This window comes from Bos taurus, chromosome Y (assembly GCF_002263795.3).
Source record: "Bos taurus isolate L1 Dominette 01449 registration number 42190680 breed Hereford chromosome Y, ARS-UCD2.0, whole genome shotgun sequence".
NCBI classification, from domain to species: Eukaryota; Metazoa; Chordata; class Mammalia; order Artiodactyla; family Bovidae; genus Bos; species Bos taurus.
The window spans coordinates 803,313-823,971 of NC_082638.1; the positions used below are offsets into that span (position 1 = coordinate 803,313).

Here is a 20,659-nt window from a genome sequence, read left to right on the forward strand (position 1 = left end):
TCAAGCCCTGGTTCGGAAAGACCCCACGGAGGAGGACATGGCAACCCACTCTGGTATTCTTGCCTGGAGAATGCCATGGGCAGAGGAGGCCGGCGGGGCTACAGTCCACAGGGTTGCAAAGAGTCAGACACCACTGAGCACGCAACCTCAGCTTATTTTGCTCACCGTGTCATTCGTGAAAAATCTCCTCTGTTTCTCTCACGATTCCTTCTCTCACCCTCGGGTTATTTGGAATCGTCCAGCCCTTGAAGGATCGTTGGACCTGTTTTAGTTGCTGGCTTGCAGCCTAATTCCATGAGGGTCAGACTGTGTGTCCCGAATGCGTCTCATCCTTTGAAATGTGTGAGGTTTGCTGGAGGCCCAGGAGATGCTCCGTTTGGGAACTGCGTGGACATTATCATTATGTCTGCCGTGTCCGGACGTAGCTAAGGAAATCTGGGGTGAATGACACTCCGTGTACTGGTTTTCATGGTCTCTGACCCTTGTGGTGCATACATGCATTCTCAGCTGCTCGGTCATGTCCAACTCTTCTGCAACCCCGTGGACTGTAGCCCCCCTGGCTCCTCTTTCCATGGAATTCTCCAGGCAAGAATACTGGAGTGGGTTGCCATGTCCTCCTCCAGGGGATCTTCCCGACCCGGGGCTTGAACCCCCATCTCCTGCATGGGCAGGCGGCTTCTTTACCACTCAGCTGCCTGGAGGATCCCTGGATTAGGGACCACACCCCAGAGGACTCTGCTGCAAAAAGGATCTTAAAAGACTGTCCTCTGTAAGGACCTTATTTCCAAAAAAAAAAAAAAAAAGAGGGGGGGTCATATTTTGAGGTCTTGGGGGTGATGACGTTCCCCAGCTGAACTTCCGAGGTGCCCATTTCAGCCCCTAACAGTCCCACGTCTAAGTCAGCAGTATTTTGGCGTTCCCCGGTCGGCAAGATGCGTGACGGACTAGGCATCAGGTCATTCTGCTGCTTTCCCGCCGAGTGAATGAACACGAGAACTTTCTCTGTGCTCTGACCATTCAGCTGCGCTGTGGGCTACAAGCCACTGAACACTTGTGCTCTGCACACTTCAAATCTGAGGCCCCATCTCCAGCAACCCAGAGGCAGGGCCCCTGGGTGGAGAAGGGCTGGGTTTCCTGGGTGACAAGAGGAGACCAGGGGCTGATGCTTGAGAAGGTGATAAGATCGTAGGAAGCAGATGTTTATCTTTCCGTGAAGGGCATGACAAACATCACGTAACACCTCGGGGCACTGACGACCAAGGACCCTGGGTTTCCCACTGTGGTGGGGAATCAAAAAAAAAAAATTGACTCTGTCTGTCCTGATACATCTGCTGAATCTCCGAAGACATAACAAAAGATGTCTCCACTTGGGCTCTGACCACAGCATTCAGAATCTGCTCGCTTAGATTAGGGGGAAAAAATAAGTGGTTCAGACGGGAAAGCATCTGCCTGCAATGCAGGAGACCTGAATTTGATCCCTGGGTTGGAAAGATCCCCTGCAGGAGGAAACAGCAACCCACGACAGTATATCTGCCTGGAGAAATCCCCATGGACAGAGGAGCCTGGCAGGGCTACAGTCCATGGGGTCACAAAGAGTCGGACACGACTGAGAGAGTTAGGGTGCATTTCTAAACTTCGTAACAGAAATATATGCTGATCGATACTAACCAAAGCATCTTTGTTTTTCCTTCTTAAACCCTGCTCCACGTGGTAGCCACACTGCCATGCCACAGACTTTGCACTCAACACAGTGTTCTGATCACTTAGGTCTCAATAAAAGTCGAGGGAACTGGACTTCCCTGGTGGGCTGGTGGTGAAGACTCTGCCTGCCAGTGCAGGGGACATGGGTTCAATTCCCTGTCTGGGGCGGCTAAGCCCGTGCACCGAAGCTACTGATCCCGTGTTCTAGAGCCTGGGCTTTGCAACAAGAAAAGCCCCCGTGATGAGAAGCCTGCACCATAACCAGAGAGAAGCCCCTTCCTGCTGCAACTAGAGAAAGCCCACGCACAGCAAATGAACACCCAGCACAGCCACAAATAAACAAATATGTCATTTTCTTTTTTTTTTTAATTTGGGGAGGATAAAGAAAGGAAAAAAAAAAAAAAACACCTCCACACAAAGACTCGTACGAGAGAAGAAAACATGTTCTCTCATGCTCTCAGCCCCTGTAGGATGAGCCTGGAGGTTTGCCATCCAGGGAGGAGAAACAGGCTCACGCTCTTGGCAAGGCAAGAGGTCTGTTGGATGAAGGGGTAGGGGGGCGGTTCCTGCCCACCCCAGATCCCCAAGGACTCTTGAGAGATTCCCTGCTCCGTGGTTGCCATGGTGACTAGAAGCTGAGGCATATCACCGCATCCCAGGGACTCAGGAGCGTCACGATGGAGTCCTGGCTGCTTCCATTCTCTGGACACACGTGGTTCCCTGGGACAGTGGATACGCCTTGCGAGTGTCGACACCCACAGGAGTGGATACAGGGAGGGTTGGGGGAGTGGCCGAGACCCCCGGGGCCCCAAGTGTGAGGACTAAGGGGCTGGTCACAGAAACCAAGGGGTGTGATCAGGTCCGGGGGCCCGATGTAGGGCACAGCGGAGACTTGAGGGAGCTGATCGGGTCCTTGGGAGCCAGGCCAGGCCATGAGAGGCAGGGTCAGCCTTAAGTCAGGCCTCGGGGACCTGACGTAGTCCAGGCGAGCTGCTATCAAACCAGTACAGTGAATTTTGTCTACAGTATCCGTGTGTGTGCGTGTGTGTGCGTGTGCGCTCAGTCATGTCTGACTCTTTGCGACCCCATAGACTGTAGCCTGCCAGGCTCCTCTGTCCGTGGGATTCTCCAGGCAAGAACACTGGAGTGGGTCGCCATTTCCTTCTCTATACAATATCCGTATATGTGGTCAGTTACCTGTCTAGATGTTGCTGTGCAGATGTTTTTTTTTTTTTAAAGCTGTGATTCACATTTAAAGCATTGAACTCTGAGCAAAACAGATGACCTGTCATAACATGGGTGGGCCTCGTCTAATCAGCTGAAAGCTTTTGGAGAAAAGAAACGGAGGTCCTCCAAGGAAGATGGTATTCTGCCTCCAGACAGACTTCAGATGCAACCTACAAAATCATCATTTCCGTGGGCCTCCAGACTACTGGTCTACCCAGCAGAACTGGGACTTATCACGATCTACCATGAACATGAGTTTGAACAAACTCTGGGAGATGGTGAAGGAGAGCGAAGTCTGGCATGCTGCAGTCCGTGGGGTCTCAAAGAGTTGGGCACGACTGATCTTCCACACTCATAAGCCTTTTCCTTAATCATCTGTATGTATCTATGTATCTAGTTAATCCATAGATAAGTATATACATCCATCTATCATGTATCTATCATCTATCTTGTGTTTCTATTCTTCCCCATCCAACCATTCATGATCTATCTATCTATCATCTATAAATAAATATGGATCTATCTATCTAATCATCCATCCTTTTAATACTTGTGTTAGCTTTGGGGCTTCCCTGGTAAAGAATCCACCTGCCAATGCAGGGTTCTATCCCTGGGTCAGGAAGATCCCTTGGAGGAGGGCATGGCAACCCACCCACTCCAGTATTCTCACGTGGAGAATCCCATGGACAGAGGAGCCTGGAGGGCTACAGTCCATGGGGTTGCACAGAGTCGAAGATGACCAAGTGACTGAGCACACCACAGCACATTAGCGTTCTCCAGAGAATCAGGGCCAATAGCGTATATATTATAAGGAAACAACTCCTGTGATCACGGAGACTGAGAAGTCCCAGGATATTCTGTCTCTAATCTAGAGACCCAATGGGGCAATGTTGGGAGCCCACCAATCCTCAAGACCAGAAAATCATCACTGAGCCCACAACCAACGTGTCCTTAATTTACCCCACGTCCCGTGACGGAGTCACAGAGCCAGTTTAACGTTAAAGACCAAGGACTGCTGATATACCCATTGAATGGATTTCTAGACTGAGGCTCGGGAGAGATAAGGACACCCTCTCAAGAGCCAGTTAGACCCGTTTTGCTGGTGGACACCTCTCGCCTATGTAGTTTTATATTTATAGAAGCTCTCTTTTTTTTTAAGTGCAGCATCATTGTGATGAGAAAGTGGTGTTTTTCTCATTTGATGGAAGAGGAAATTGAGGTTTAGTCATTAGGTCACGGGGTGGCCATGGTCAGACACACAGCTAGGGGTGTATCTCAATCTGTGGGAAGAAGCAGACTCCCAGTGGCCTCACCAGACAGACGCACACACCTTCTCACGGTGAGGCCAGACCGTGATGGCCCACTCTGTGATGCTACGGGTGGCCCTGTGGTCTTCCCCTCTGGCCTTCACAGCTTCCCAGAGGATTGGGGCCTGTCTACAGATCCATCCTCACGACGGAGCCCCAGCTGGACACGCAGAAGCAGCTTTGGGCCAAGAGTCAAGGGCGGCCCTTGGTCACACTGCGCTGGACGCCAGCCAGCTAACACTGATGTTCTGGCCGCTGTCTCGAGTATCAGCGTCCCTCAAAACCATGGGCGGTCTGTCCACCAGCTGCAGCTATTTAAACTGGACCCTGCGGCGGTCAAGGGCTTTCTACCGTGGGTGATCAGGCCGCCCCCGCCCACTGGGGACACTCAGCGGTGTGTGTAGCTGTTTCTGGTTGTCATCACCTCCAGAAGGGTGTCCTGGCACGTGGTGGGTGGAGACCAGGGATGCCGTGGGGTGCGGGACTCACCACATCAGAGAGTCGTGCATCCCCAGGTGTCAATAGTGGTGAGTCTGAGACATCCTGACCTAGCTCAAGAGACTTCATCGACTTATGCATGTATCCATCATCACTGATCATCTACCTGTCACTCATCCGTGTAGGAATCATCTAAGTATCTGAAGACCTATCATCTATCTCCCATCCATTCACCCATCCATCTACCTGCTAACATGTATCATTTAACCATCACTCATCCATCTAGGAATCATCTAAGTATCTAAAGACCTATCATCTATCTCCCATCCATCCATCCATCCATCCATCCATCTATTATGATCTATCATTTAACCATCATCCATCCATCTATCCGTCTTCCTATCCATCCATATCTATCTATCATCATCTGTCTATCATCCACCCATCCATTATCATCTATCATTGAGCATCATTCATCCATCTAAGTATCATCTAGTATCTATATCCACCTATCATCTATCTGTAATCTATCCATGCACCTACCCATCTGTCTTTTCATCCATTTGTCTATCTGTCCATCCATCATGTATGTATCTATCCATCCATCCACCATCTCTCTTCACCCATTCATCCATCCACCTATCCATCTTTCTATTCGTCCATGTCCATCTATCTTCTCTGCTCTTCAGTAAGCTTCCTGAGCCCTACACTTCACTCCTGTCTCTATAAGCCTCTCAGGTCCCTGGTATCCTGTCTGGTTCCCCATCCTCTCTCTTGCATGGTCCATTTTAATCAACGTGGACAGTGGAGGAGGAAATGGCAACCCACTCCAGGATTCTTGCCTGGAGAATCCCATTGACAGAGGAGCCTTGCCGGCTACAGTCCATGGGGTCGCAAAAGAGTCGGACACGGCAGAGTGACTAAACAAGGACAAAAAACGTGGACAAAGAGTTATGTTTTCACAGATCAGCCCGGTTGTAAGGCACCTCGTGGTCTGAACCAGGGGGACTCCCCTGGTGGTTCTGTGGCTAAGACTCCATGCTCCCACTGCAGGGGGCCTGGGTGCAATCCTTGGCTGGGGAACTAGAGCCCTCGTGTTTCAGGGAAAGTTCCCATATGCTACAATTAAGACCTAGTGCAGCAAATAAATAAAGGAATACTAATTTTAAAAGAAAGCCACAGACGGGAGGGAGGCTGTACAAAGCCAGCAGCCCCGGTCCCGCTCTGGTGCCCAGACCTGGCCGTCCATCATTTGCATGGCTGTTTAGAAATGGCGATGGCGGTGTTTATTTAGAAGGGAGCTGAGCTTGGAAAGGAAATCGGCCACCCGTGGCGGGGACAGGCAGCTTGTGGTGGGGGGACCTCAGCAACACCCGCGCCATTGGCTTCCTGTGAGCGTGACTCAGAACCTGCAGGAGCCGGCCAGGCTCAGCAAAAGCTCGGGCAGACAGTGTTTATAGCCCGGGATGAGGAAGTCAAGCGTGGGGGTGTGGCGGCCGGCAGCTGCCTCTTTCCTCTCTCTTTTTAAAACGGAGGTACAGCTCACGGTTTGAAAGCATGGGCTCCACTGGCGTTCAGGGCATTCACCGCATGCTGCCAGCTCCGCTCCTGCCTAGTTCTAGAACACTTCCACCATCTCCACGTGGGCTCGTATTTTAGCATCAAGAACAGCCGTCAGAGAGAGGGTTCAGATTCCCCGTGCACGGAGCAGTCCTTATCATCACCATCAATCACCATCATTATCGCCACCACCATCACCACCACCATCACCATTATTATTAGCGTCACCACCACCACCATCAATCACCACCATTATCACCACCACCATTATTATCACCACGACCATCATCACCATAAATCAATCACCAACATTATCACCATCAATCAATCACCATCAATCAATCACCATCATTATCACCACCACCATCATCACCATCAATCAATCACCATCATTATCACCATCAATCACCATCAATCAATCACCATCATTATCACCACCACCACCATCACCATCAATCAATCACCATCATTATCACCACCACCATCATCACCATCAATCAATCACCATCAATCAATCACCATCATTATCACCACCACCATCACCATTATTATCACCACACCATCATCACCATCAATCAATCACCATCATCACCACCACCCATCATTATCACCACCACCATCACCATTATCATCATCACCGTAATAATAAGGCAGTGTAGACCATCAGCTGGCTGGATGACTTTGAGAAGGTAACAGAGTCACTTGCTGCCTCAGTCTCCCCATGTGTAAAGGGATGTCAACAACATTCTCAGAGGGACATCATGACGGTTCCAGGAATCCACCTGAACACCTACAATGACAGCCCTACAGGGAATCCTGCAAGATGCGGGATGAACCCCCGAGCATGAAATCAATCAAGGACTTGCTTGCCACCAGTGTTGAACAGACAGGTGGATCTTCCTCAGTCTTTAAAACGACCCTTTTAGGCGATACTGTTCTTATGGAACTTGTTCTTGTGCTTTGCAGCAGGGTTCCGTGAGCAAGTGAGGGGCTCAGAGTGGGGGCATTTGGGCAAGGTCCCAGGTCGCGACTTCTCCAGAGCACCTTCTCTCTCCCTCTGACTAGGATGAAGACAGCAAGACTTCAAGGAGAATTTATTAAGATGTATTCAACCCTGGTGCCTGCGAATGTGGCCTTATGTGGAAAGACAGTCTATGAAGATGTGATTAAGATATAAGTTAACGTTAGCCCATTAGGGTGGATCCTAAGCCAGTGTGACCGGTGTCCTTGTGAAAACAGAAGACGCACAGATTGATGCAGAAACACACAGACAGAAGACGTCTGTGCAAAGATGGAAGCAGAGGCTGGAGGGAGGCGACCACAAGCCCAGGAACACCTGGAGCCCCGAGAAACTGGAAGAGGCAGGAAGGACCCTCCCTTGGAGCCATAAGAGGGAGCACCGCTCTGTAGAAACTTTGACTGTGGAGTTCTGGCCTACAAAATGTCAGAGGAAAAAATTATGGTGTTTTAATCCACTCAGTATGTGGTCATTTGTTATGACTGTCCCAGGAAGCTAATTCAAAGGAACTGACTGGGAACCAGCCTCCTCTTTTGTTTTGCTGTCCATACATTCATTCATTCGTCTATCCATCACAATTCACCCACTCATCCATCCATCAATCCAACAAAGTATCCATCCATCCACCCATCCATCCAGTCACTCACCCAACCATCCATCCATCCATCTACCCACCCATCCATCCATTCATCCATCCATCCACCCATCTATCCATTCACTCACCCAACCATCCACCTATTCATCTATCCATCCATCATCCACCCATCCATCCATCACCCACCCATCCATCTATCCATCCATCCACCCATCCATCTATCCATCCATCCACCTATTCATCTATCCATCCATCATCCATCCATCCATAACCCACCCATCCATCTATCATCCATCCATCCATTCATCCATCCACTCACCCACCCACCCATCCATTCATCCATCCATCCATTTACCCATCTGCTCGTCCACCCAACTATCCATCCGTCCATTTATCCACCTACATATCTGCCCATCCATCCGTCCATCCATCCATCCATCCACCCATCCATCCATCATCCAACAAACGTCAGCTGAGCCCACGCTGACTGATTCTGGCCCCTCGTTTACAAGGCCGCAGCCCACACATGCTTCCCGCCCATTCATTCTCGGTGGCTGTGACTGAGGAGTTGTCTCTGCTTCTACTCCATCCACCTGCCGGCCTGCTGGTCCAGCCCTGCTCCGACTGCTCAGGTGCCTGTGAGATAAACACTTGGAGACCCATGCCTCCAGCTGCAGGGTAACTCGGAGGAGCCCGCAACCCTGGCTGACGGGCCTGGCCCATGGCGGTGACTGGCCGGGAGGCTGGGATGCGCGTCTCCTAATCCGCCCACTCCCTCCGTTCCCTTTATAGCACAGGATATTACAAAAGACGCTTCCTACACTTCCCGTTTTTTCAGTAACAATGCCACTTGTTGGAGCCCATGCTTGGTTCATCCTTGAGTGGGTAATCCCATGGTATGGCGAAGATGCAAAGGGCGCATGCTGGGGCTCTTTGTATGGACAGTTCAGTTCAGTTCAGTTCAGTCACTCAGTCGTGTCTGACTCTTTGCGACCCCGTGGACTGCAGCACACCAGGCCTCCCTGTCCATCACCAACTCCCTGAGTTTACTCAAACTCATGTCGATTGAGTCGGTGATGCCATCCAACCATCTCATCCTCTGTCGCCCCCTTCTCCTCCCACCTTCCATCTTTCCCCGCATCAGGGTCTTTTCCAATGAGCCAGTTCTTTGCATCAGGTGGCCAAAGGACTGGAGTTTCAGCTTCAGTATCAGTCCTTCCAGTGAATATTCAGGACTGATTTCCTTTGGGATGGACTGGTTTGTGTGGACAATGGGGTCTAAATCTTGGTCCATTTGGAACGGAGCAAGATGCTATGGTCATTGCCCACCACCCCCATGTCATCTGCCTGCCTTTTAATCAGAGAAGTAGGAGATGCAGAAACAAAGGAAAATAGTCAAAGGAGACTAAATAATAATAATGTAGTCTTTAAGCTGGAGAAAGCTGAGCCCCGAAGAATTGACACTTTGGAACCGTGGTGTTGGAGAAGACTCTCAAGAGTCCCTTGGACTGCAAGGAGATCCAACCAGTCCATCCTAAAGTAGATCAGTCCTGAGTGTTCATCGGAAGAACTGGTGCTGAAGCTGAAACTCCAATACTTTGACCACTGGATTCGAAGAACTGAGACTCATTGGAAAAGACCCTGATGCTGGGAAAGACTGAAGGCGGGAGGAGAAGGCGACGACAGAGGATGAGATGGTTGGATGGCATCATCAACTTGATGGATATGGGTTTGAGTAAGCTCCGGGAGTTGGTGAAGGACAAGGAGGCCTGGCGTGCTGCAGTCCATGGGGTCGCAAAGAGTTGAACGTGAGTGAGCGAGTGAACTGAACTGAGTCATTAAACATAGACAGGGACCTTTACCTCTTTCTCAAGGACTCTATATTCTGAGCCATATCCTGTGAGCTGTCTTATAGATACTAGAACATCAGGTAGAGAGGATAACTACATGATGACCAGATTGTACCGAGGACGTGAGCTGCCACTGTCCCGAGAGTTGGCCACAAAGAAATGGAAACAAGTGCATCCCTGGAACTGAAGACGAACTGTAGCTTAAACAACCAAGATGACGCTGGTGAGATCACTGATGTCCGATGTGAAGGTGACTGTTCAGGATGACTGTTCTGTTTCAGCATATAGTGCTCCCTCCTTCTGTCTATAAAAGCTCTCACCCCTTGCTTGTTGGAGCGGGGGTGGTGGTGGTGGGGGTGGGTAGTTGGCCTCTGGACAGATGTCCACCACTCTCCGCCACCCCCCACCCCCCACCCCCAGCCAGTTGCCAGCATCTGAAATAAAGCAAACTTTCCTTTCCACCAGTCTGGCCCTTCTATTGGCTTTTAAACAGCCAGCAGCCAGATTCTACACCCTCTTTCAGTAACACATTGCCCCGCCCAAAGCGTGCTCGTTTATCCCGTACCCGTGATCTCAGCATAGCACAGGGTCTTCTCCCATTTTCATTATTGTATTACAGAAACAGGAGCATGTGGCTAAGCTTGAGACATGGCAGAAAGTGGCCCAGCAGGCCCTAAAGCGGTGGGTTGCCACCCTGAGACCTGGGGTGGGCGGAGGGGGGGGTAGGGAGATGTGAGGTGGCCTTGCTTCTCCTCGAGCCCCATGGCTGCACTCGTCCCTCCACCATTTCCTTGTCCTTTCCCTGGTGGTCATGAACTGGGGCGGGGGGGGGGGTGATTCTGCCCCCCAGAGGAGGCTTTGCTGATGTCTGGGGACAATTTTGCAGGTGACGATCTCTGGGGATGCTAGAGGCCTCTGGTCAGTGAAGACCAGAGATACTGTTTAATAGCCTACAGTGCAGAGCAGGGCCAAGAATTATCCCATCTAAAAGGCCAGTATCAGTGGTGTGAGTAGAGAAACCCTGTCTAACCACAAGAGCCGTCTATCTCAGGATCTCTGTACCTACCTCTTTCATCTATCGCTCTCTCTATATACATCTCCATTCCTACATCCTATCATCTATATCTATCCATCCATCCATCCATCTATCCATCTATCTGTACACCTATCCATCTATCCATCATCTATCCATCTATCCGTACATCTATCCATCCAGCCATCTATCCGTCCACACATCCATCCTCTATCCATCCATCCATCTATCCATCCATCCATCCTTCTATCCATCTGTCCATTGATCTATCCATCCATCCATCTATCCATCCATCCATCTATCCATCCTTCTATCTATCCATCCACCCATCTATCCATCCATCCATCTATACATCCTTCTATCCATCCATCCATCTATCCATCCATCTATCCATCCTTCTATCCATCCATCCATCCATCTATCCATCCATGCATCCATCTATCTATCCATCCACCCATCCATCTATCTATCCACCCATCCATCCAGCCAGCCAGCCATCTATCCATCATCCATCCACCCATCTATCCATCCATCTACCCACCCATCTATCCATCCATCCATCCATCCATCTATCCATCTATCCAGCCAGCCAGCCAGCCATCTATCCATCCATCCCTCCACCCATCCATCCATCCATCCATCCATCTATCCATCCATCTAGCCAGCCAGCCATCTATCCATCCATCCACCCATCCATCCATCTATCCATCTATCCATCCATCTAGCCAGCCAGACATCTATCCATCCATCCATCCATCCTTCTATCCATCCATCTATCCATCCTTCCATCCATCTATCCATCTATCTGTCCATCCACCCATCCATCCATCCATCCATCCACCTATCCATCCATCCATCCATCCATCCATCCATCTATCCATCTATCCATTGATCTAGCCAGCCAGCCATCTATCCATCCATCCATCCATCCATCCATCCATCCATCCATCTATCCATCCATCCATCCACCTATCCATCCATCCATCCATCCATCTATCCATCTATCCATTGATCTAGCCAGCCAGCCATCTATCCATCCATCCATTCATCCATCCATCCACCCATCCATCCATCTATCCATCCATCTATCCATCCATCCATCCATCCATCCATCCATCCATCCAACCATCCATCCATCCATCCATCTATCCCTCCATCCATCCATCCATCTATCCCTCCATCCATTCATCCATCCATCCATCCATCTATCCATCTATCCATCCAACCATCCATCCATCTATCCATCCATCCATCCATCCATCTATCCATCTATCTATCTATCTATCCATCTATCAATCCATCCATCCATCCATCTCTCTATCCCTCCATCTATCTGTCTCCATACTTACCTATCATTTATACCTCTCTCTGTCTTCTATCTATCCATCTATCCTCCATCAGTCACCCAAACTATCATCTATTTATCCATCTATCATCCATCATTTATCTATATTTTTCTTTATGTGTGTGCTATATATGTTTACCTATCTATGTGTGCATGAATGCTAAGTCACTTCGATCATGTCTGACTCTTGGTGACCCCATGGACTGTATGTAGCCCCCCCAGGCTGCTCTGTCTTTGGAATTCTCCAGGCAAGCATACTGGAGTGGGTTGCCATTCCCTCCTCCAGGGGATCTTCCTGACCCAGAGATTGCATCCAAGTCTCATGCATTGGTAGGCAGATTCATCTACTATTTTTTTTTTAATCCCTCTGTCTGTCAGTCTATCATCTATGCATCTATCTCTGTCATTTATTATCTCTGTATCTGTCTACAAATCAAAAAATTCACCTCCTTGTCTGTCTATCCAACTCTCAGTTGTCAATCTGTCTACCATCTATGAATCATCTATCTAATTTATTTGCAATCTGCTTGTCTATCTGCCTAGCATCTACTCATCTTCCAGACCCAGGGATCGAACCCACATCTCCTGTGTCTCCTGCAATGGCAGGCAGAACCTTTACTGTGGAGCCACCAGCAAAGCCCTGAGTTCCCTGCCAGGCTCAAAAGCAAACCCGGTCACCAGTTGCCTGTCAAAGCATGGCTTTCCCTAAGAGAAGGCAGACCCTGCATCCACGTGTCTGTCTGTCCAGCCAGGAGTGGGTGGTGGACACGGCTGCAGGACTCTCCCCGGGGGCTCCCAGCGCTGACCCCAGGGGACGTTCCAGGGGACACCACCCTGCAGGCCATGTGTGTGCTCATCTGCTGGGTCAAGGCTCCCTGAGATGTGGTGTTGGCCCTGAGGAGGGTCTGTGGTGGGCATGGGTCATCTCCTGGGGGAGCAGATGGGGGGCCTGGACAATATCCCACAGTCAGGGACCAGGATAAGGTACCAGAGGGGCATGGGATTCCCGGTGTCTTGTCCACTCCTGACTCCTCCCAGACAGGAAAGGGCCCTTGGGCAGGAGCCCAGGTGGTGGACACACCCATGGAGGGAGGGACAGAGAGGCTGGGCCAGCGAGGAGGGGCACCCTGGGGAACCCCCAACGGCCCACCCCCCCAATCCCTGTTACTAACCCATCACTCCCGGCCTTCCCGCCTTCATCCCTAAGATGAGAACACAGGCCTCAATAGGTTTGGAGGGGGTCCCAGGTGACCTCTCAGGGGTGGTATTGCCCCTTCGCCCGCCTGTGTCCGTTCAGCTGAGTGGGGATGTTTCAGAAACCAAGGCTGATGTCTGGAGGGTCGGCCCAGCCTCCAGACTCGTCCCACGGCCCGGTTCCTCCTCCTAGAGCGAGCAGGGGTCTCCAGGATGCGGGGACCACATACAGGGGGTGCACCCCCTCCAGCCGCGAACCCTGGCCATGGCAACGCAAGGCTCCCCCTCACCGCCGCCCCCCCACCGCTCCCGAAAACGAAACTGCGATTCTTTCAGCTCCTGGAGGTGTTTTAAAAAGGAAAGTCCGCGCTCACGTTCGGCCCAGGTGCCCATTCCAACCCAACCACTCACCGCACTTCTAAAGGGGCTGACGGAGCGCGCGGGCCCCGCCCGGCCCCGGTTCCTCTGCGCTCCTGCCCCGGGAGCGGGGTAGGGGGGCCCCTTCTGACCCCCACGCAGAAGACACACGACAACCTAACAGAGAGCAGAGAAGAAGAAGGGGAGGGGAAAAAAAAAAAAAAAACCTCCTTGGTTTGGAATCAGAACCATTACGCTGCGTTAATGCCTCCTCGCCAGGCGTGACCCTAAGCGCACAGACTCCCGGTTTGCACCGCCAGGAATTCCCAGGGCGGAGACCAGTGTGCACGTGGGGCTTCACTGCTCCCCAAACTGGGGGTGGTTTATAAAATACAGCTTTCCAAGGAAAGAACCTGCCTGCCAAGGCAGGAGACACAAGAGACTGCGGGGTTCGATCCCCAGGTGGGAAAGATTTGCCTGGAGAAGGAAACAGCAACCCACTCCAGTATTCCTGCCTAGGAGATTCCGTGGACAGCGGAGCCAGGTGGGCTACAGTCTGGATTCGCAGTTTCTGGGTGAATCGGAGCCAGTGAGGTGATCTCAGGGCTCACGGGGGCCCCCCAGTGGCTGGAACCCTCCCCGACCCAGGAGGCCCCCACCCCCACCCCATCCGGCCCTGTCTCCGTCCCCTAGTCGTGCCTGGCCACCTTCAGCGCTCATCTGCTCTTCGCAGGTGAGTTTTCCTGAAGTTTGCACCAGTAGACTGTGTTCAAAGCATCTCCCCGCCAAGCGGTCGCACCTGCAATGCAGGAGCCGCAGCAGACCCGGGTTCGATCCCTGGGTCGGGAAGATCCCCTGGAGACAGGCATGGCAATCCACTCCTATTCTTGCCTGGAGAATCTCCATGGACAGGAGGGGCCTGGCGGGCTGCTGTCCGTGGGGTCGCAGAGAGTCGGACACCACTGACTGAGCGCGCACCAAGGCCCTGTCTGTCTGAAGCTTTTCCTGTCTTGTCCACGCCCCCCACCCCCGAGAGAGGAGGACGCACGCAGCCCTCCTTCCCAGGCTCTCACCCCCGTAAGTCCCTTCCCGGGCGGCGCCCCGGGTTCCACACAACGCGCGTAAAATCGGAAACTGGACGCACCTGGAAAGGCCGATGCGCGTCCGCGGTGCAGACGCAGCCCAGGGCTGGATCCGAACGCGCGGCAGCCGTGCGTCAGACCGAGCCTGGCGTCAGGAAGCCGCCGTCCCGCCGCCCCCGAAGGAGCCCGGGGTGGGTGTCAGGGCGTGGCGCGGACTCCAGCATCGCCGCCCTGTCGGGCGCGCACATTGCGCGCGGGCTTGCACCCTCGCCGGATTCAGAGCCTCGAAAGGTATCCCCTCGCCGGCTCCGGGCGGCCTCCGAGGAGACCCAGGGTCGGTGCAGAAGAAACCCGTTTTGAAATTTCCTGTATAACCGTCTGACGGAATGCAGTCTCCTGGCGTCCAAGCCCGCCGGGGTCCCCTCCTATCAGCGCGCGCCCTGCCCCGGGGGCGGGGTGCAGGGGCGGGGAGCGGGGTGCGGCCCCCGGCTGGGACCTCGTGGTGGCTCGTGCCGGCCCTCGCAGAGACTGCTTCGGGGACACGCAGCCTCTCCGAGAAGGTCTGCAGCTTGCAGACGCACACCAGACCCTGCAGACCAGGAGGGGAGGTCGCCGGCCCTACGGTGCCGCCGGCACTGACCTGCAGTGAATCCTAGACCGAACAACGCCTGACGATTTTTATTAAAAAAAAAAAAAAAAAAAAACTGTGCTAAGCCAAGAGACTTCCTCTTGCAGGCGAACCTGAGTGCCTGGCGACCTCTTTTGGTTCTGCAGCCAGAAGGTGACCTGCGCAGGTGACCCACGCCCCTGGGGACTCCCAGGAAACCCCTTCCCTCTTCCATCTGGACCGACCCGGATTCATGCCCCACCCTCACCCCGACCCACCCACCCCTGCCCCAGACCCCCGGCCGCTCGGTCGATGGGGCACTCCAGAGCAGAGGGGGAGCTGGGCCGGTTGGCGTGGCCCACGTGAAGAGGTGAGGAAGGGGACTTCACAGCAGGTGCGCTGTGATCAGAAGGAGGCAGCTGCCGGGAAAAGACCCTCCGAGAGCCAAAGTCCAGCCCTGGGGCCCAGGGTCATGCGGGAGAGGGGATGAGGGTGCTGATTCTGGGCGGCCGTCTTCTGGGAAGTCACAGGGGTGCTGAATGAGCGAATGTGCAACCGCAGTTTGGGAAAACCCGGGGTCATCCGTCTACTTATGGGGTATGGAGGATGTAAGTACTTCTATGTGCTTCCCTGGTGGCTCAGACGGTAAAGAATCCACCTGCAATGCGGGAGACCTGGGTTTGATCCCTGTTGGGAAGATCCCCTAGAGGAGGGCATGGCAACCCTCTTCAGTATTCTGGCCTGGAGAATCCCATGGACAGAGGAGCCTGGTGGGTTACACTCCACTGGATCTCAAAGAGTTGGACATGACTTAGCAACTAACTTCTTCTTTCTATCTATGTATCTAGTCATGTCCAACTCTTTGTGACTCCATGGACTTTAGCCCACCAGGCTCCTCTGTCCATGGGATTCTCCAGGCCAGAATACTGGAGTGGGTTGCCATTCCCTTCTCCAAGGGATGTTCTGGACCCAGGGACTGAACCTCAATCTTCTGCGTTGAAGGCAGATTCTTTACCATCTGAGCCACCGGGGAAGCATGTCGATTTTTATTTTGTCTTGCTTGATTGCTTTTCTTTGTTCGTGTGTTTTCTTGGTTCTCTGATTGAATGTATTCTTTGGAACTCAGGGAGGCCTGGGGTCAAAGCTTTGCTACAAACTAGAAGGCAGGCTGGGGACACTGCAGGGCAGGTCTGTCCTGGGAAGGCCTCGTAGGCACCTGCCCAGTTACAGTGGGGAGGGACACGTCCATTCTCCACGTGGTATGAGATTATTTAGTTGTTGAAAAGCACTTTCGGATGACAAGATGGCAATCTGGCAGCCAACCCAGCTCCACTCTCATGCAAACGGCAAAATTTGTCCACTTGGTGTCTTTCCAGCAGCTGGGGGGTCTACTCTCCATCCTGGCTCTCAGGGGTCCCGGCTCTAGCAAATGTGAAAGTAGAAGGTAAGAGAAGCCTGATCTGCTACTGAGCAGGGTCAGGCCACACCCCTGGGTGGATGCTGATGACATCTGGGGTGAGCCTGTGGAGGGGAAATCCAGTTGCCCACATTTCCTCTTCCTCCCCACGGAGACCAGACCCATGGGTGGATGGATGGATGCATGAACGATGGATAGATGGATGATGGATGGATGGATGATGGATGGATGATGGATGGATGGATGGATGATAGTGGATGACAGATGGATGAATGGATGGATGGATTATGGATGGATGATGGATGAATGGATGGATGGGTGATGGTGGATGACAGATGGATGATGGATGGATGGATGATAGATGTATGGATGGATGATGGATGTATGGATGGATGATGGATGGATGGATGGATGATGGATGTTTGGATGGATGATGGATGATGGATGGATGATGGATGGATGGATGAATGGATGATGGATGGATCGATGATGGGTGGAAGATGGATGATGGATGATGGATGGATGGTGGATGATGGATGGATGATGGATGGATGGATGAATTGATGAGAGGATGGATGGATGAGTAGATGGATGATGGATGGATGATGGATGAATGGATGGATGGATGATGGTGGATGACAGATGGATGATGGGTGGATGGATGATGGATGATGGATGGATGGATGATGGATGGATGCATGCATGCATGGATGGATGATGGGTGGAAGATGGATGATGGATGATGGATGATGGATGGATGATAGATGATGGATGGATGATAGATGGATGGATGAATTGATGAGAGGATGGATGGATGAGTAGATGGATGTTTGGATGGATGATGGATGATGGATGGATGGATGATGGATGAAGAATGGATGATGGGTGGAAGATGGATGATGGATGGATGATGGATGATGGATGAAGAATGGACGATGGATGAAGAATGGATGATGGGTGATGGATGGATGATGGATGGATGGATGATGGATGAAGAATGGATGATGGTGATGGATGGATGATGGATGGATGGATGAGTAGATGGATGTTTGGATGAATGGATGGATGGGTTGATGGATAAGTGGCTGAATGGTCTAGGTCATGGTCCTGAGCCTGCACTTTGGTTTCCATCACAGCTTTCAGAGCAAAGTGGGCCCCAAGAGGCAATGAAGCCAGCCGCTAGTTTTGCAGGAACCACAACTGGCCTCTCAGAAAGGCGGGTCCCTGTACCACGGCCTCCGGGTTCCTGTGCAGCCCTGGGTGGACCACTTGGTACGGAGAATCAGGTGAACACACGGGAAGAGGAAGGGACACACCCTTCAGCTCACCTATCAGCGCTCTCCATCAGGTCTGGCGGTTTCTCTTGAGAGGCTGGCACTGACAAAACCTCAAGAGGAAAAACAAGGTCATGGGTACAGGAGGCTCAGGGGGAAGGTTTCAGTTCCCCATAGCCCTGGCACGAGGCCAGGCTGTGAGGTCTCAGTGTATGAGTGCTAAGAGAGTCAAGGGGATCAGAAAGGGCTCTTGGTCCCACTAAGTGGGACCCAGGAGGAGATGAGTCTGCATTGTTCAAGTGGCATGAGTTACAACAGCCCAAAGCTGGAAACAACCGGTGTCCATGCATGGATGGATGGTTGATAAATGGATGAGGGATGGGTGGATGGATGGATGGGTGGATTGGTGGGTGGATGGATAAAGGATGGATGATTGATAAGTGGATGATGGATGGATGATGGATGGTTGGATGGATGGGTGGGTGGATGGATCGGATGGATGATTGATAAGTGGATGAAGGATGGATGATGGATGGATGAGTGGATGGATGGAGGATGAATGGATGATGGATGGGAGGGTGGGTGGATGGATGATGGGCGGGTGGGTGGGTGGATGGATGGATGGTTATGTGGGTGATGGATAAGTAGGTGAATTAAAGGATAGATGGATGGATGGATGATGGATAAACAGCACGGGGTCCATCCACTCAGTGGAATATTACGCAGCCATGAAAAGGAGTGAGGCTCTGACACAGGCTGCAGTGTGGCCGGACCCTGAACACACACTGCTCAGTGAGACAAGCAGACACATCAGGACGCACAGTGTGTGATTCCACCTGTAGGAAACGTCCAGAACAGGCAGATCCACAGAGGGGGAAGTGGGTTTGTGGTGGCAGTGGCCTGGGGGAAAGGGGATGACTTATTGGGTGGTGTGTCTTTGTGGGGGGATGGAGACGTTTGAAACCTCGGTAAAGACGACAGTTACACAACACTGTGAATTTTGAAATGATTCATTGAATGCTATGTGGATTTCACCGACATTAAAAAAGAATCAGACAGACTCTGTCCTTGAGAGTGTCAACTGCCCCAGGGCTTTTGAGTCTCCTGCTGGGTCCCTGCTGCCCACCAACCAAGAGCCCAGAGCCCAGGGAACAGATGGGATGTGTGACGTGGAAATAGGGTCCCTGTGTCACCTGTATGATCCTGGCAAGCAGAACGTGGCTGGCTGCATACAAAACCGACGAGACCCTGGAGATGGTTGTCCGCAAGCAAAAACAAAAAGCGAAACTGACAAATGGTACCAAATCAGTAACCTGCACTTGGCTCACCGTGGTTTCAGATTCGAAAGCCCCTCAGCGTGAGTTCCTCATGACGGTTTCTGTCCTGGCAACGCTGATCCTGTAACTGAAAGCAAGCCCTGCGCTCCTTGAGACGCTCGAGAACCCAGCTCAACATGGCTGGGCCATACAGAGGTGTGCAGGCTCCTGGCCAAGGACGCAGCCCCCCGAGAACAAACCCTCTGCTGCCAGCTCTGTCTCTGTCCTCTGGGTCTCCTGGCCCAGGGTGTCCAGAACCCCGATTTCTCTCCACCCCCCAAAGACTCAAAATCTTGCATGTCTTAAATAATACCACTGTGGTGGTCTCTGGGGGGGGGGGTGTGTCTGTGCTAAGTCACTTCAGTCGTGTCTGACTCTTTGCGACCCCATGCAGCCTACCAGGCTCCTCTGTCCATGGGATTCTCCAGGCAGCAACACTGGAGTGGGTTGCCATGCCCTCCTCCAGGGGATCTTTCAGACCCAGGGATCAAACCCACATCTCTTTTCTCTCCTGCATTGGCACATAGGTTCTTCACCTCTAGAGCCACCTGGGAAGCGCAACCAGCTGCTACAAATGACCATAAGCTGGACATATTAAAATAATTGGAATCTATCATCCCCGAGTCCTGGAAACCACACGTGTGAGGTCAAGGGGTCCCAGGGCTGAGCTCCCTTCACAGTCTCCAGGGGAGGGTCCTTCCCACCTCTTCCAGCTTCTGGGGGCTCCGGGCATCCGTCCCTGGGCTGGTGGCTGCCTCCCTCCCATCTCTGCCTGTGTCTCCACGTGGCTTCTCCTCTGTGTCCATGTGTCTCCTCTTCTGTGTCTTATAAGGACCCTGTCCTTGGGTTTAGGGCCATCGTTCTCCAGAAGGAACCTCACCTGGATTATTGCATGAATTAACCTCTGCAGAGAGTGTTTTCACTTCAGTCACAAGGGTGGCATAAGTCTTCAGGCCCCAGGGCTCAGCCACAGAGAGAAGGGAGCCCCAAGGCTACCCCCAGACTCTCCGTGGGAGCATGGCTTGCTTTGTGGTGGGGAGTGGGTTAATTCTGAGACAACCTGGGGGTTGTGGGCCCACCCGCAGACGACACCCACCTCTGTGTGGTTTCAGGGTTTTCCTCTGGGGCAGGTCTTGGCCCACCCCACATCCAATCTCCTCTCATCAAGGCGAAGACAGAACGGCTCAGAGAGAGGGACCCCCTCCCTTCTTCCTTCTTGTCAAGATTTCCTGGCTTTCGACAGCTCAGAACCGAGTCTGGAGGGGCAGGGAGATGAGGAGACAAAGTAGGGAGGGCGTCCGTCTGGCAAACGTGTCCTGGAACGGCATGCCTCGGGCA

General features: G+C 52.3%; 1 protein-coding gene across 2 annotated transcripts in view; it reads right to left on the reverse strand.

Annotated features, from left to right (window-relative positions):
- Window positions 1-15,108, reverse strand: part of LOC132344462 (P2Y purinoceptor 8) — a 48,365-nt gene extending 33,257 nt beyond the window's left edge. For both annotated transcript variants that reach the window (XM_059884047.1, XM_059884049.1), the window contains exon 1: window positions 14,770-15,108. The gene's annotated coding sequence lies outside the window, so the exon portion shown is untranslated. The remainder of the gene's footprint in view (window positions 1-14,769) is intronic.
- Window positions 15,109-20,659: the final 5,551 nt, after the last annotated feature.